Source organism: Brachyhypopomus gauderio, chromosome 3, assembly GCF_052324685.1.
Source record: "Brachyhypopomus gauderio isolate BG-103 chromosome 3, BGAUD_0.2, whole genome shotgun sequence".
NCBI lineage: Eukaryota > Metazoa > Chordata > Actinopteri > Gymnotiformes > Hypopomidae > Brachyhypopomus > Brachyhypopomus gauderio.
The window spans coordinates 39,309,466-39,323,480 of record NC_135213.1 but is presented as its reverse complement, the minus strand read 5'-3'; the positions used below and the strand labels follow the sequence as shown (position 1 = coordinate 39,323,480).

At 42.3% G+C, this 14,015-nt stretch overlaps 1 long non-coding RNA gene across 1 annotated transcript; it reads right to left on the bottom strand.

The window, feature by feature from the left end:
* Window positions 1–11,384: 11,384 nt before the first annotated feature.
* On the bottom strand, window positions 11,385–13,610 carry LOC143509847 (uncharacterized). The gene is made up of 3 exons (XR_013129811.1): window positions 13,294–13,610; window positions 12,370–12,602; window positions 11,385–11,608 (listed from the first exon to the last, which is right to left on the bottom strand). It is a non-coding gene; the product is annotated as an uncharacterized LOC143509847 (long non-coding RNA).
* Between the last annotated feature and the right edge of the window lie 405 nt (window positions 13,611–14,015).

Genomic DNA, 14,015 nt, shown 5'->3' with positions numbered 1-14,015 from the left:
CCGTCAGTAATAAAGAAGCTGCTGGTGCTCCCGACCCTGCTGGCTTGAGCGCAGATTCTCCATCTGCCCCTCCCTCTCTGACAGCGCTTCCAAACACCTCCATGGCCGGAGGAAGAGTGGGCGTCTGAAGGCAGAGGACTCACTCCCAAATGACATACAAGAACTGACAAGGCAGACGTCAAAGCTTAAAATTAAAGTATTAAAATCGCAGCATGAATATTACAATCTTGCACGAAAAAAAATGAAAGGAAGAACAAAAAAATTTAATCCCATGCTTATCCTAATGCCTAATTATTGTGCATATTTGTGCATTGTGCATATTTATGTGCATATTTATATATCTATAAAATTGAAATGTGTGAAGGTTCGCACGCGTCTCTGTCTTCTCAGTGCCATCTCAGCCCCCTAGTGGCAACTCTTAACAACTTATGAGTCCTCTGGAGCAGTCTTAACTTTTCGGGAGAGTAAGAGTGATTCTTATACTTGAGAGTTTTGATAACTGGCACTTACACTTAACTCTGTGAGTAGGAGCAAATCTAAGAATTTTTCAGCACTTTAGTCCAAAATTCCACTCTAAGAAGTTTGATAAATACGGGCCCTGGTTGTTAATGCAATATCTACATAGATGTATGGAGACCCATTTCCAATAACCATCACTCCAGTGTTCTAATGGTACATTGTGTTTGCTAACTCTGTAAGGAGGCTATTGGATATTTAGAAAACCCTTGAAAACCCTTGTGCAAGTAGGTTAGCACAGCTGAAAACAGTTTTGCTGATTAGAGAAGCTATAAAACTGACCTTCCTTTAAGGGCGTACTCACACTAGGCTCTGTGATCCGGGCCCGGGCACGGATCAGTTAACCGTGCTCGGGCCCGCTTGAAGAGGTGGGCCAGGGCACGATTCATGTGGACTCGGGCACGGTTCGCTTCTAGTGTGAGCGCTATCCGTGCCCGGGCCCGCTTGGTGCCTCGTCTGATTGGTTCATTTAGCTGGAACTCAAACATGACGTCAGTGATGCGATGCTCACGTTAAACAGTCATAGCGGCAAAGCGATTAGCAGACAATCGTTGTGTTAAATTATCGATAAATCTGTGCTTGCACCGTGTTTCTGCACTCCCAAAACGACTCCAAAAATACAATAAAAAGAGAATCGTGAACTCCATAGTGTTGTGCGAGCGCGCTTTTTTTCCAAATAAAGCGGCGTTGTGATGACGTAAGCGTGCTCGGGCCGGGTTGCTGAAGCCAGTGTGAGTGCAGGCCAGAGGGGGAGTGGGGAGGGGGGATAACCGGGCCCCAGCACGGAACCAGCAAACCGTGCCTAGTGTGAGTACGCCCTAAGCTAGTTGAGAATCTGGAGCATTACAATTGTTGGTTCGATTAAACTCACAAAATGGCCAGAAAAAGACAACTTTCAATTGAAACTCGACAGTCTATTCTTGTTCTGAGAAATGAAGGCTATTCCATGCGAGACATTGCCAAGAAACTGAAGATTTCCTACAATGGTGTGTACTACTCCCTTCAGAGGAGAGCACAGACAGGCTCTAACCAGAGTAGAAGGAGAAGTGGAAGGCCCCGCTGCACAACTGAGCAAGAAGACAACATTAGAGTCTCAGGTTTGAGAAATCAACGCCTCACAGGTCCTCATCTGGCAGCTTCATTAAATAGTACCCGCAAAATGCCAGTGTCAACATCTACAGTGAAGAGGCGACTCCGGGATGCTGGCCTTCAGGGCAGAGTGGCAAAGAAAAAGCCATATCTGAGACTGGCTAATAAAAGAAAAATATTAATATGGGCAAAAGAACACAGACATTGGACAGAGGAAGATTGGAAAAAAGTGTTATGGACAGACGAATCAAAGTTTGAGGTGTTTGGATCACACAGACGGACATTTGTGAGACGCAGAACAACTGAAAAGATGCTGGATGAGTGCCTGACACCATCTGTCAAACATGGTGGAGGTAATGTGATGGTCTGGGGTTGCTTTGGTGCTAGTAAAGTGGGAGATTTGTACAAGGTAAAAGGGATTTTGAATAAGGAAGGCTATCACTCCATTTTGCAACACCATGCCATACCCTGTGGACAGCGCTTGATTGGAGCCAATTTCATCCTGCAACAGGACAATGACCCAAAGCACACCTCCAAATTATGCACAAACTATTTAGAGAAGAAGCAGGCAGCTGGTGTTTTATCGGTAATAGAGTGGCCAGCGCAGTCACCAGATCTCAACCCTATTGAGCTGTTGTGGGAGCATCTTGACCGTATGGTACAAAAAAAGTGCCCATTAACCCAATCAAACTTGTGGGAGCGGCTTCTGGAAGCATGGGGTGAAATTTATCCAGATTACCTCAGCAAATTAACAGCTAGAATGCCAAAGGTCTGCAATGCTGTAATTGCTGCTAAGGGAGCATTCTTTGACGAAAGCAAAGTTTAAAGTAGAAAATTATTTCAAATAAAAAAAAAAACATTATTTCTACCTTGTCAATGTCTGGACTATATTTCTATTCATTTTGCAACTCATTTGATAAATAAAAGTATGAGATTTCAGGGCAAAACACAAAATTGTCTAGGTGACCCCAAACTTTTGAACGGTAGTGTATATATATACTGCTCAAAAAAATAAAGGGAACACTTAAACAACACAATATAACTCAATATAACTCCAAGTCATTCTCAACATTCCCCTCAAACATTTGCAGCCACGTACTGAACGAAAGCGTCGATTCGCCAGGACACTGGAGGAATGGTGGCGGTAGGGAAACGGCCATCCTCTTTGCCAATTTGTTAGGTTGTTAAATGAAAGTAAGAAGCAACACAGCCGTACAGATTAAATACACACGTAGGCTTTGTTCGAAATAGACTACTACATACTGGATACTGCATACTGGACTCAGTATATACTGGATACTGCATACTGGTCCTCGTAGTAGTATGCAGTACAGTTTCCAGTATGCGACAAAAGCAAAGCATACTACGGGGTTACGTGAACGTAGCGTTGCATGATGGGATGCAGTACACCACGAAGATAGCTCTGTTCGCGTACTGGAATATTTTGCGGAAGTAGTAGGTCATCCGGGTATGTTTCGCGTACTGAAAATTTTCATTTTGGTCACATACTGCATACTGATTTGGGGCTGGATCAGTACGCCAGTAGTATGTAGTAGGCTATTTCGAACACAGCCGTACTTTACTGAGCACACGGCACTCCTTCTTCTCCTCTGCCTTCCTCTCTTACACAGTACACAGTGCCTCCTAGTGGAGGATCTAATTAGAACTCTATAGAACACAACACACTCGTTTTAAATTTTATACATAACAAAACAAATCACTCTTTTAGGAAATTAAAATAGAATATTTATTTCAGAAATGCCATTCCTAAAATCATACGACCTTCATAATTCATTACAATAGTTCCATAGAGATTTAAAAACCATTTGTATTGTTAATATTATGAATTTAAAAATACCCATTAGTAACAGTGATAGTGTTGGTGGATTAAAACTGGAACATTTCATGTTATTTCATCAGCATGAAGAGATTACGCATCATCTCCATCATCAAAATCGACTCCTGTAGCCGCACGCTTCCTGTAAAACAAAAGTCAGAAGGATGTGCTAGTAATTTTAGCTCATCACAGTTGGCAAACATTTGTAAATAAAATGTAAATGTGCCATATTTTGTCAATTGTGATTTTTTACACCGCAATCGAAATTTGTGCTCCGCTTTTAACCCACCTGTAACAGTGATAGTGTTGGTGGATTAAAACTGGAACATTTCATGTTATTTCATCAGCATGAAGAGATTACGCATCCTCTCCATCATCAGGGCTCGGTAACATATGGCACGTGGGCATGCCGAGGCATAATCACTGGCACGCGCCACGCTGGACCAGCATCAGCAAAAAATTAATAATAAAAAATCTCAGACAGAGAGCACGATCCTCCAATCGAAATCGCTCCTCAACGCTCTGCTCGGTGGAGGCGATATAATACTTAATTTGTGTCCATTTACACCCCCCCCCGCTAACAATTTACACTCGCCACATATATATATATATATATATATATATATATATATATATATATATATAAATATTCAACCCCCCAAAGATTTTAAAGATTTATCAATATATGTTTTTTCAAATAGCAAGATTCTTCTTTGGATGACTTCATGAGTTGAGTGATACATAAAATCAGAACAGAAAATGCATGATATAGTATTTGTGTGTAACAGTATATTTTGTTAAGATAGCCATGTCACAATTATTCAACCCCTATATAATATTGTTGTTTTTAAAGCTTTCTGACAGTTTTTATGGACTAAAGTGGAGTTGAAACATAACTAAGCCTTTGAGAACTCTATAATGATCCTTCATTTGCTTCAGCTGTGATGCATATATAAACCCCACCCATGAAGGAATTCAAGGTGAGTTGCAATCATGGGAAAGACAAAGGAGCTTCCACAAAAGCTGAGAGAGGAGATTATTTCATCGCACCTAAAGGGCCTTGGGTATAAGAAGATTTCCAAAAAATATAACATCCCAAGAGACACCATTGGGAGCATTATAAGGAAGTTTAAAACTTATGGAACAGCTGCAAACCTGCCTGGCCGTGGAAGAAAGCCCAAAATTTCATCAAGAGCCCTTAGCAACTTAGTCAGGACAACTAAGAAAAACCCCCGTGTGAGTGCAAGACACCTACAGAATGACCTGATGAAGGCTGGAACAAGTGCTTCAGTAGCAACTATAAGTCATGGCCTGGTGGTTAGGGAACTGGTCTTGTGATCGGAGGGTCGTGGGTTCGATTCCCAGACCTGAGGCCATGACTGAGGTGCCCCTGAGCAAGGCCCTTAACCCTCAATTGCTCACTTGTATAAAAACGAGATTAAAAAATGTAAGTCGCTCTGGATAAGGGCGTAAAAATGTAAAATGTAAAAATGTAAAATATAAGACGTGCACTGAATAAAAGAGGACTTCATGGCCGGACTCCAAGACGCACTCCACTCTTAACCACAAGGAACATCAAAAGTCGACTAGAATTTGCCAGGAGGAATTTGGATAAGGCTACAGAATTTTGGGAGACAGTTCTATGGACTGATGAAACCAAACTGGAACTGTATGGACATATGGACCAACGGTATGTCTGGCGTGCGAAAGGCCAGGCTTACGACCAGAAGAATACCATCCCCACAGTCAAGCATGGAGGTGGGTCATTGATGATGTGGGGCTGTTTTTCTGCAGCAGGAACTGGTAATCTTGATTGTGTAACTGGCATCATGGATTCTCAGAAATACCAGGCCATTTTAAAGAGGAACGTGATGGCATCTGTTGACAAATTAAACCTTGGCAATCATTGGACCTTCCAGCAAGACAATGATCCCAAGCACACCTCCAAGTCAACCAAAGCTTGGTTGAGAAAAAGATCATGGAATGTCCTGGAGTGGCCTTCTCAGTCCCCAGATCTAAACCCGATTGAAAATCTTTGGTGGGATTTAAAGAGGCAGTTGCAGCACGGAAGCCATCAAACATCACTGAACTAGAGGCTTTTGCACATGAAGAATGGGCCAAGATTCCAATTGAGAGGTGTAAGAAGCTTGGTAGTACTTACCAAAAACGTTTGTTGGAAGTTATAAAAGCTAAAGGATGCTTCACAAAGTATTGAAGCACAAGTACAAAGAGTTACATTTTTTCATTTGAACTTCAAAGTTAAGTCAACTTCTGTTGTCAAAATAACTCAAATATGTATTAATACTGTTTGTTGTTTAATTTTGTCATTTATTGTCAAATGATGCAATACTTGCAATAAAAGAAAAAAAAAACATTAAAGTGCCGTTCCAGAATAACAAGTGAGAAGTATTTTAAACTTTGATTTAAAAATGTCTAAAGTTATGGCTCTTCTAATGGTTTTATTAGGGGTGGGCATAGATTAATTTTTTTTAATCTAGATTAATCTCACTTAATTCTTGAAATTAATCTATATTAAAATGGTTCATATGCGTGCTACGCAAGTAATGACTAAAAGTCAGTTTTTGAGATAGGATTTCTTAATACAGGGGGTGCGTTAGACCAGGGGCTCATCTCCTGTTTCCAAAATGCATCAATGACTGCTTGAGGAAGCTGTTCTACTTTGATACTTGAAGAAAAAAAACATGCTCAATAAAATGTAGGCTACTCGTGTTCAACGGTTTATTCAGTTAAACATGAATTTGTAAGCCTACATACTGTACATTAAAAGGGGTTGATAACATGTTTATTCAGCTAAACATGATATTTGAAATGTAAGCCAACATTTAGTACATTTAACCTCACGGACGTAATTTGTAATTACGTAATTTTTTTCAAAACCCGGTTTTGGTCCTCTGCAGTTTTAAACGGTTAAAAATAAATATTTAAATAGCGACGAATCTAGCGCTAGGACCATGCAGAAAACGACCGCTCCGAGCTCCGCTCCGGTAACACTTTACGTTCCTAAAAATGAATTTTCCATGAAGCAAACCTGGCGACTTTGTGGCCGCATCCATGTAAACACACGTACGATTTGTAATTCACAGGTTTGAAAACTCGTTCTCGCCCCTACTGTGCAATTTGGTTAGGAATACAGCCGAGCTCAACTATCAAGTTGAAAGTCATCGTAGTTTGCTTACCCATTTTGACCCAGTTCCCAACCCAACTTTAAGAATAGATTAACGGCGATAATTTTTATATCGCCCGATAAGAGTATCAAATTAACGACCGCCGTTAATGCCGTTAACGGCCCACCACTAGTTTTTATTCAGCTACTTTTGTGTAAGAGCGGCATATACTTCTGTTTAAAGAGATTCTCCGTGCAGTATCCGCCTTCTTTTGGCAGATCTGTTAAGATGATTGGCTGCAGTAAAAAATGATTGACAGCTAACTCTGGCTGATAATTGGCTTAATGAAAATTGATTGACAACAAAAGTCTAGTATCTGATTGGCTGCAGTCGAAAATGATTGACACATGCTCCGCCCTTTACCCACGCCCACCGGGGCTCCGGCCTGCAGCGTTACCCTTCTCGTTTCTATAGTAACGACATAACACAACATAACCGAACGTATATAAGGCCGCACGTCAAGGCAGTCGACACCAGTGTGATATTTGTAGAGAAAAAGGAAAGACTGTACAGCATCACAGCTGAACATACAACTAATTAATACAGTAGTGGACAGTGGAGAGTTATAAGAAAGAAGATGGACTGCAGTATACAGACTGAGATGGAAAGTGAAATTCTGAAAAGAAGTGAGGAACAAACAAAGGATTACACACAGACGCTGAGTGAACAGGAGGAGATGTTCAACAGGAGAATTGATAATATGATATCCAAGATTAAGAAAGCCACAGATCGAGTAGACACAGAGAAAATACAAAACAAAGAGATGGTCAGTGAGTACAAGAAGATGGAAAAGGAGTGGGCAAGAGAGAGAGAACAAATGAAGAACAGACTTAAGGAACTGGAGGATGAAAAGAGGGTCATCGAAGAGGAGAGGAAGCTAATGGAGGAGGCGTGTATAAAGGAGATGAGAAGGTTGGCCGAGTACACAGCGAGGGAGGAGCTGGAGAAGATCAAGCTTAGGCACGAGATCTTCTTCTACCAGGAAAATGAAAAGGCACGACTGAGTGAAGTAGAAGAACTTAGACAAAATATGAAGGAGAATGAAAAGATAAAGAGAGCTGAGGGCTCTGAGAAGAGAACTCTGGGACGATGGTGGAGGAGCATATGGCGAAAATGGTTCAAGCACTGAAGTGAAAGTGTGAGGAACCGCACTTGATCTCCGTGTAGATGCGGTTCACCTGCCGCTCATCGCGCCTCCCCATCGCAACTATTTAATCTTCCCCCTCACTCTTCTTGTGAAGTATTGGTGCCATGCCACGTACCGAGCGGTCTCTCCGTGTTACTGCCTTCCCCGTGTACCGACCTCGGCTCTCCTCCTAGACCTCGTCCCCTGCCTAGTCCCTCTGAACCAGAACCATATAGCGAGAGAGTCGCGCCATCTCCGTTCACTCCAACGGACACGTTTGATTACAGCAAATACGAGCAGCGCAGTCAAGCTGGACCAGTGGACCATCTGTGATACACTTTTACAGGTTAGTACGCTTAAAAAATCTGATTGTGTATTATAAGGACATCAGAATCAAATTAACATGTGCGTTAAAATGTGAATTAAAGCATTTTAGTGAATTATCCACCTCTTAATAAGCAGATTTAGGGAACTAATTCTATGCTAAGACAACGCGAATACGGTTAGCGAGCTTTCACATTAACGACTGACAGCCTATTAATAGTAAATTCCTCTCTTAATGCCATTTTACCTAAACGCGATGTTAAACATTTGAGTGTGATTGTAGAGTGTGTTGGGTGGAGGAGGTGAAATGAGGATATCCATTAACGTTAAGATAACGCACAATAAGGAGGAGAGCCATTCTTGTGATACATCACTGCTGATATTGACTAGAATGCATATTTTAGACTTCTAACTAGTACACAACAGTGTAATTTATAGATCAAGTGTTTGTAGGTTTTGTTAATCTGTTGACTATTATCTGTATTATGCTCAGCAGACTTTGGATTGATGGCAAAGGGAGAGAGAAGATCATCAAGAGAGATTGAAAACACAAGGTAAGTTGAAACTAGGGTGGCAGTTTTGATCAATGAATCTTACAAGACTAAAGAGGAATACAACATACTAAAATCTAGTACAGTATGATATATGTAATCATATGTAACCATACTAGACTTGTATTCTATTATTGTATTATTTATGTTGTATTTAATTTATCTTGTTAGTGTACATTAGTTGCCTGCTGTTTTTCACCTTTGTGGATTGGCTCTTGTTTCCAAGCTGACCATCTTTTAACCGTTTCTTCTTTCTGTCATTTCGTATTGTGCAGGGGGCTTCCTCTTTCTGAGTACGGGGCGATGCACAAAAATGGTGCAAACAGCATCTGCTCTCAGCCTGGTCTTGCCCTGTTTGGTTCTGATGAACTGGTCTGCCTCAAAATGTGCCTGCAGAGTGATGTGAGTTTACTCCTCACACATGACAACTCAGTTTTGTCTACCCATATACATATCCCATAGTGGGTGAATACACAGTATTAGAGAACACTTACTGGATACGTATACACTCATTACACGTATAAAAAAACAACCAAGGATGTGCAACAAATTCAAATTCATATCACATCAATACTCATAATAATCATTTTCTCCTGTCTTTTTCTCCTCTCTCTCTTTAGGCCAAAGAACCACAGGGGATTCAATGGAGCTGCAACTAGATGGCACCCTCACCTGTTTGATAGCTCTGTGATCATTGTTTCAATAAAGACGGCTATTATCCGCACTTGGATCCTTGTCTGCCTGATTAGTACGTTACAGAAAGGGTAGTAAACGAACCTGTGCCCTAGAGAGATTATTATTATTATTATGAAATGCCATAATATTATTTCTAAACACATTTTATGAACTTATTCATTTTGGTTGGATGTGCCATTGCCACAGAGGACGCACTGATGCCAACTCCTATCTGAGGTTCACCACCTGCACTGATGGGACTGTGACTGCTTGGCCTGGAATTAGAACTATAACTATAGAACTATATTTGGATTATAAATACAGACTTATGCTAACGGGTCGCCCAATGGAGGATGGGTTCGCTTTTGAGTCTTGGTCCTCCTGAGGTTTCTTCCTAATCCCCACCATCATAGGGAGTTTTTCCTCACCACTGTCATCTCTGTCGCTCATTAGGGATCTGGACCCATACAATTGTAAAGCTGTTTTGTGATGTGTTTTTAAGCATTCAAGTGTCTCTCCAAACTGAATTATGTCGCTAGCCTCGCGAGAAAGTCAACCTGCAGTAGCCTGAGTGTCAGTTCTCGCGAGATTAGCGCTGACAGCGGGAACAACAAACCCGATCAGACTAAACTAATCAGAGATGGATGAATGTAACGAGAGAGAAGGTGTTTCTATCAAAAAAGGAAGACGTCGTGTAAAATATAAGGGGTCCTGGACCTTGATTTAATACACTATTAAATAGCAATACTATTATTAATAGTAATACTATTAAATAGTAACAATAATAACTGAAATAATATAATATAATAATTATAATATAGAAGAAATACATTTGTTTTGCATTTTTATTGTAGGTAGATCATTTTGACTAGGTCATCTTATAAGTAGCTCACAAGCTGAAAAGGTGTGGGCACCCCTGGTCTAAACAAACTACCAAACGTAAAGGTGGCACTGAAAAGCTGAGAGAGAAAAGACAAGCTACAGAGGTTACTCACTGAGTGAACAATGTAGGTTTCAGTAGCTTTCCAGTTGTTTTCCCCTGTATTTTGTCAGGGTCAAGTTGTTAAGTTTGTTAGTTATTTTGATATACCAATATGTGGCTTTGTAATCATATTATTGCTGGAAGTAATATTGTCCATATGACAATAAAAGCTGACATATTGTCACGGTAGGTCGGCCTGGAGGCCGCCAGAGGGCGCCTACACACACTCCCTCGGTCACACGCACGCCCACAACCACACAGAGCACACCCGGTCACCCTCAGCCTCTGTCTCCTGCTGCTTCTGTCCCAGCGTTACACATATACACTACGTACCATGTATAGATTCATATACAGTATATATACACACACATATATATATATATATATATATATATATTTTAGTGGGCCAGTCTGTCAGGAACTCCCGGGCCACTTTTTCTCCCCAGTCCGTCCCTGTCAGCACGGCTGCAATTTCAGTTGAAATCACGCTTCATTTCAACAGTTCTACAAGCGCCATTTCTTAGTTAACAGGAGCATAATAAATGCCAGAAGACTGTGATATGTTTATTAAACTTTGTCATTACAAAAAGTTTCACAAACTTATGTTACCGAGCAACACGTAAATACTTTCTTGCACTTTCTTGTTGCTTTGTGTAGGTCTACATTGGTAGGTCTACATTAGTAGACCTGGCCACGTGCAGGTAGTATGCAGTGGTACACATAAGGTCAGGGAGTTATGTTAAAACAGATTAAGATTAAAGCAGATTAAAGAATGTGCTTGCAAAGAAAAGCTGGTTTCTGTACTCCCCATTCAAACAAACCATGAAAATGACCTTTCTAAAAACTTGTGTATTATATTTTCTTGTACAGTATCCTTTAGTACCTTGATAGAATTTCATATTTTCTAAGATATAAATGTGCATATGGTTATTTATCTTTGGAATTGTTTTATCCGTTTCAACTTTATGCAGTACCAAACTTCACTTTTAATGGTTTATTCCATACTCTTGAGATGAACTGATGTAGGCACTCGTTTTAAATTTTATACATAACAAAACAAATCACTCTTTTAGGAAATTAAAATAGAATATTTATTTCAAAAATGCCATTCTTAAAATCATACGACCTTCATAATTCATTACAATAGTTCCATAGAGATTTAAAAAACATTTGTATTGTTAATATTATCTACTTAAAAATACCGATTAGTAACAGTGATAGTGTTGGTGGATTAAAACTGGAACATTTCATGTTATTTCATCAGCATGAAGAGATTACGCATCATCTCCATCATCAAAATCGACTCCTGTAGCCGCACGCTTCCTGTAAAACAAAAGTCAGAAGGATGTGCTAGTAATTTTAGCTCATCACAGTTGGCAAACATTTGTAAATAAAATGTAAATGTGCCATATTTTGTCAATTGTGATTTTTTACACCGCAATCGAAATTTGTCCTCCGCTTTTAACCCACCTGTGCAGTTAGAACACACACACACACTAGTGATTACTAGGGCGGAAAGTGATGGCAAGAGCAGAGAAACAAGACTTGTACGGTTAAGGGGCAGTCATGGTCCTGTGATAGGGAACTGGTCTTGTGACAGGAGGGTCATGGGTTCGATTCCCAGACCTGAGGCCATGACTGAGGTACCCTTGAGCAAGGCACCTAACCCCAACTGCTCCCCGGGCGCTGGGCTAGGGCTGCCCACCGCTCTGGGCACGTGTGATCCACAGCCCCCTAGTAATCACTAGTGTGTGTGTGTGTGTGTGTTCTAACTGCACAAATGGGTTAAAACAGGAGGACAAATTTCGATTGCGGTGAAAAAAATCAAAATTGACAAAATATGGCACATTTACATTTAGCATTTGAACAGGGTAGAAGTGATATAGTGCAAACCAAATGATGAGCTGCACTGTGTATTTACACACTTACGAAAGGCATTTAGAAAAGAGCCGTGCCTAATGTGTTCAGTGTAGGTATAATGACTTGTGTACCTAATGTAGTGCCAAGGTTAGGGTTAGCACACTCTCACTACAACGTTAAAGACAAGGATGGTCATTAACACACATACACAGGTATATATTTACCTGGGTGGGAGGGGCTTGGTGTGTGCAGGCATGCCATTGGCTGTCAGCAGCTCCTGTAGCCACACACATTCCATGAGAATATCCTGAGCCCAGCTCCTGCTCTGTTGCTCCTGCCTCCCTGCTGCCCCCTTGTGGACCCGCTCAGACTCTGCAAGCACTGCTCTCAGGTCTCGGATCTCCCACTCTGACTGTTTCAAGCTCTGATTTAGGAGCATGGTCGTGCTCTCCGCCTTCTGTTCACGTCATACACACCAGCACAGGAGACACCAGAGTCAGGACAGGTGGGTTGATGTGGCTGGGGAAGATACTGGTGCTAAATTGGTGGCAGATTGTTTTAGTGCAAACGGTTCAGTGTTTCAGCTTGTGTTTATCAAGGAATATGGGAGTAATGTCTTGTTTATGATACACAGGTTATGACACACAGGTGCTGATTGAAGTGTTTGAATGGTGTAGCACCAGTTTAAGTCCTGACCCGTCCCACATTAGGGAACAGGGCTCTGTATTCACGTCACATGCTATTCAGAAGGCACGTAGAAAGGAAAGCCAGTGTGCTGGGGGGAGTGACCTGATCCCTAACTCCTCCTACTGTAGGTGGGTCTCCCTAACTCCACCTGCTGTAGGCGTGTCTACCTAACACTACCTGCTGTAGGCGGGTGCGGGTCTACCCAACACTACCTGCTGTAGGCGGGTGCGGGTCTACCTAACACTACCTGCTGTAGGCAGGTGCGGGTCTATCTAACACTACCTGCTGAAGGCGGGTGCGGGTCTACCTAACACTACCTGCTGAAGGCGGGTGCGGGTCTACCTAACACTACGTGCTGTAGGCGGGTGCGGGCTAACCACCACACACACACACACAACATTACTAAAATTTATTAAATATGAACAGGAAAATGAGACCAAAGTAAAGACGTCACTAGATACCTGTTCTCTAGTGCCTGTGTAAGACGGGCGATGTCTCACAGCTGCAGAGGGTGACGGGGGTGGAGAGGGTGTAGAGGGTGGAGAAGGTGTAGAGGGTGGAGTGGGTGTAGAGGGTGGAGTGGGTGTAGAGGGTGGAGAAGGTGTAGAGGGTGGAGGGGATGTAGAGGGTGGAGAAGGTGTAGAGGGTGGAGGGGATGTAGAGGGTGGAGGGGATGTAGAGGGTGGAGTGGGTGTAGAGGGTGGAGAGGGTGTAGAGGGTGGAGTGGGTGTAGAGGGTGGAGGGGATGTAGAGGGTGGAGTGGATGTAGAGGGTGGAGTGGGTGTAGAGGGTGGAGTGGGTGTAGAGGGTGGAGAGGATGTAGAGGGTGGAGGGGAAGTAGAGGGTGGAGGGGATGTAGAGGGTGGAGTGGGTGTAGATGGTGGAGTGGGTGTAGATGGTGGAGGGGGTGTAGAGGGTGGAGGGGGTGTAGATGGTGGAGGGGGTGTAGAGGGTGGAGGGGATGTAGAGGGTGGAGGGGGTGTAGAGGGTGGAGTGGGTGTAGAGGGTGGAGGGGATGTAGAGGGTGGAGGGGATGTAGAGGGTGGAGTGGGTGTAGAGGGTGGATGGGGATGTAGAGGGTGGAGGGGATGTAGAGGGTGGAGTGGGTGTAGAGGGTGGAGGGGAAGTAGAGGGTGGAGGGGAAGTAGAGGGTGGAGGGGAAGTAGAGGGTGGAGGGGAAGTA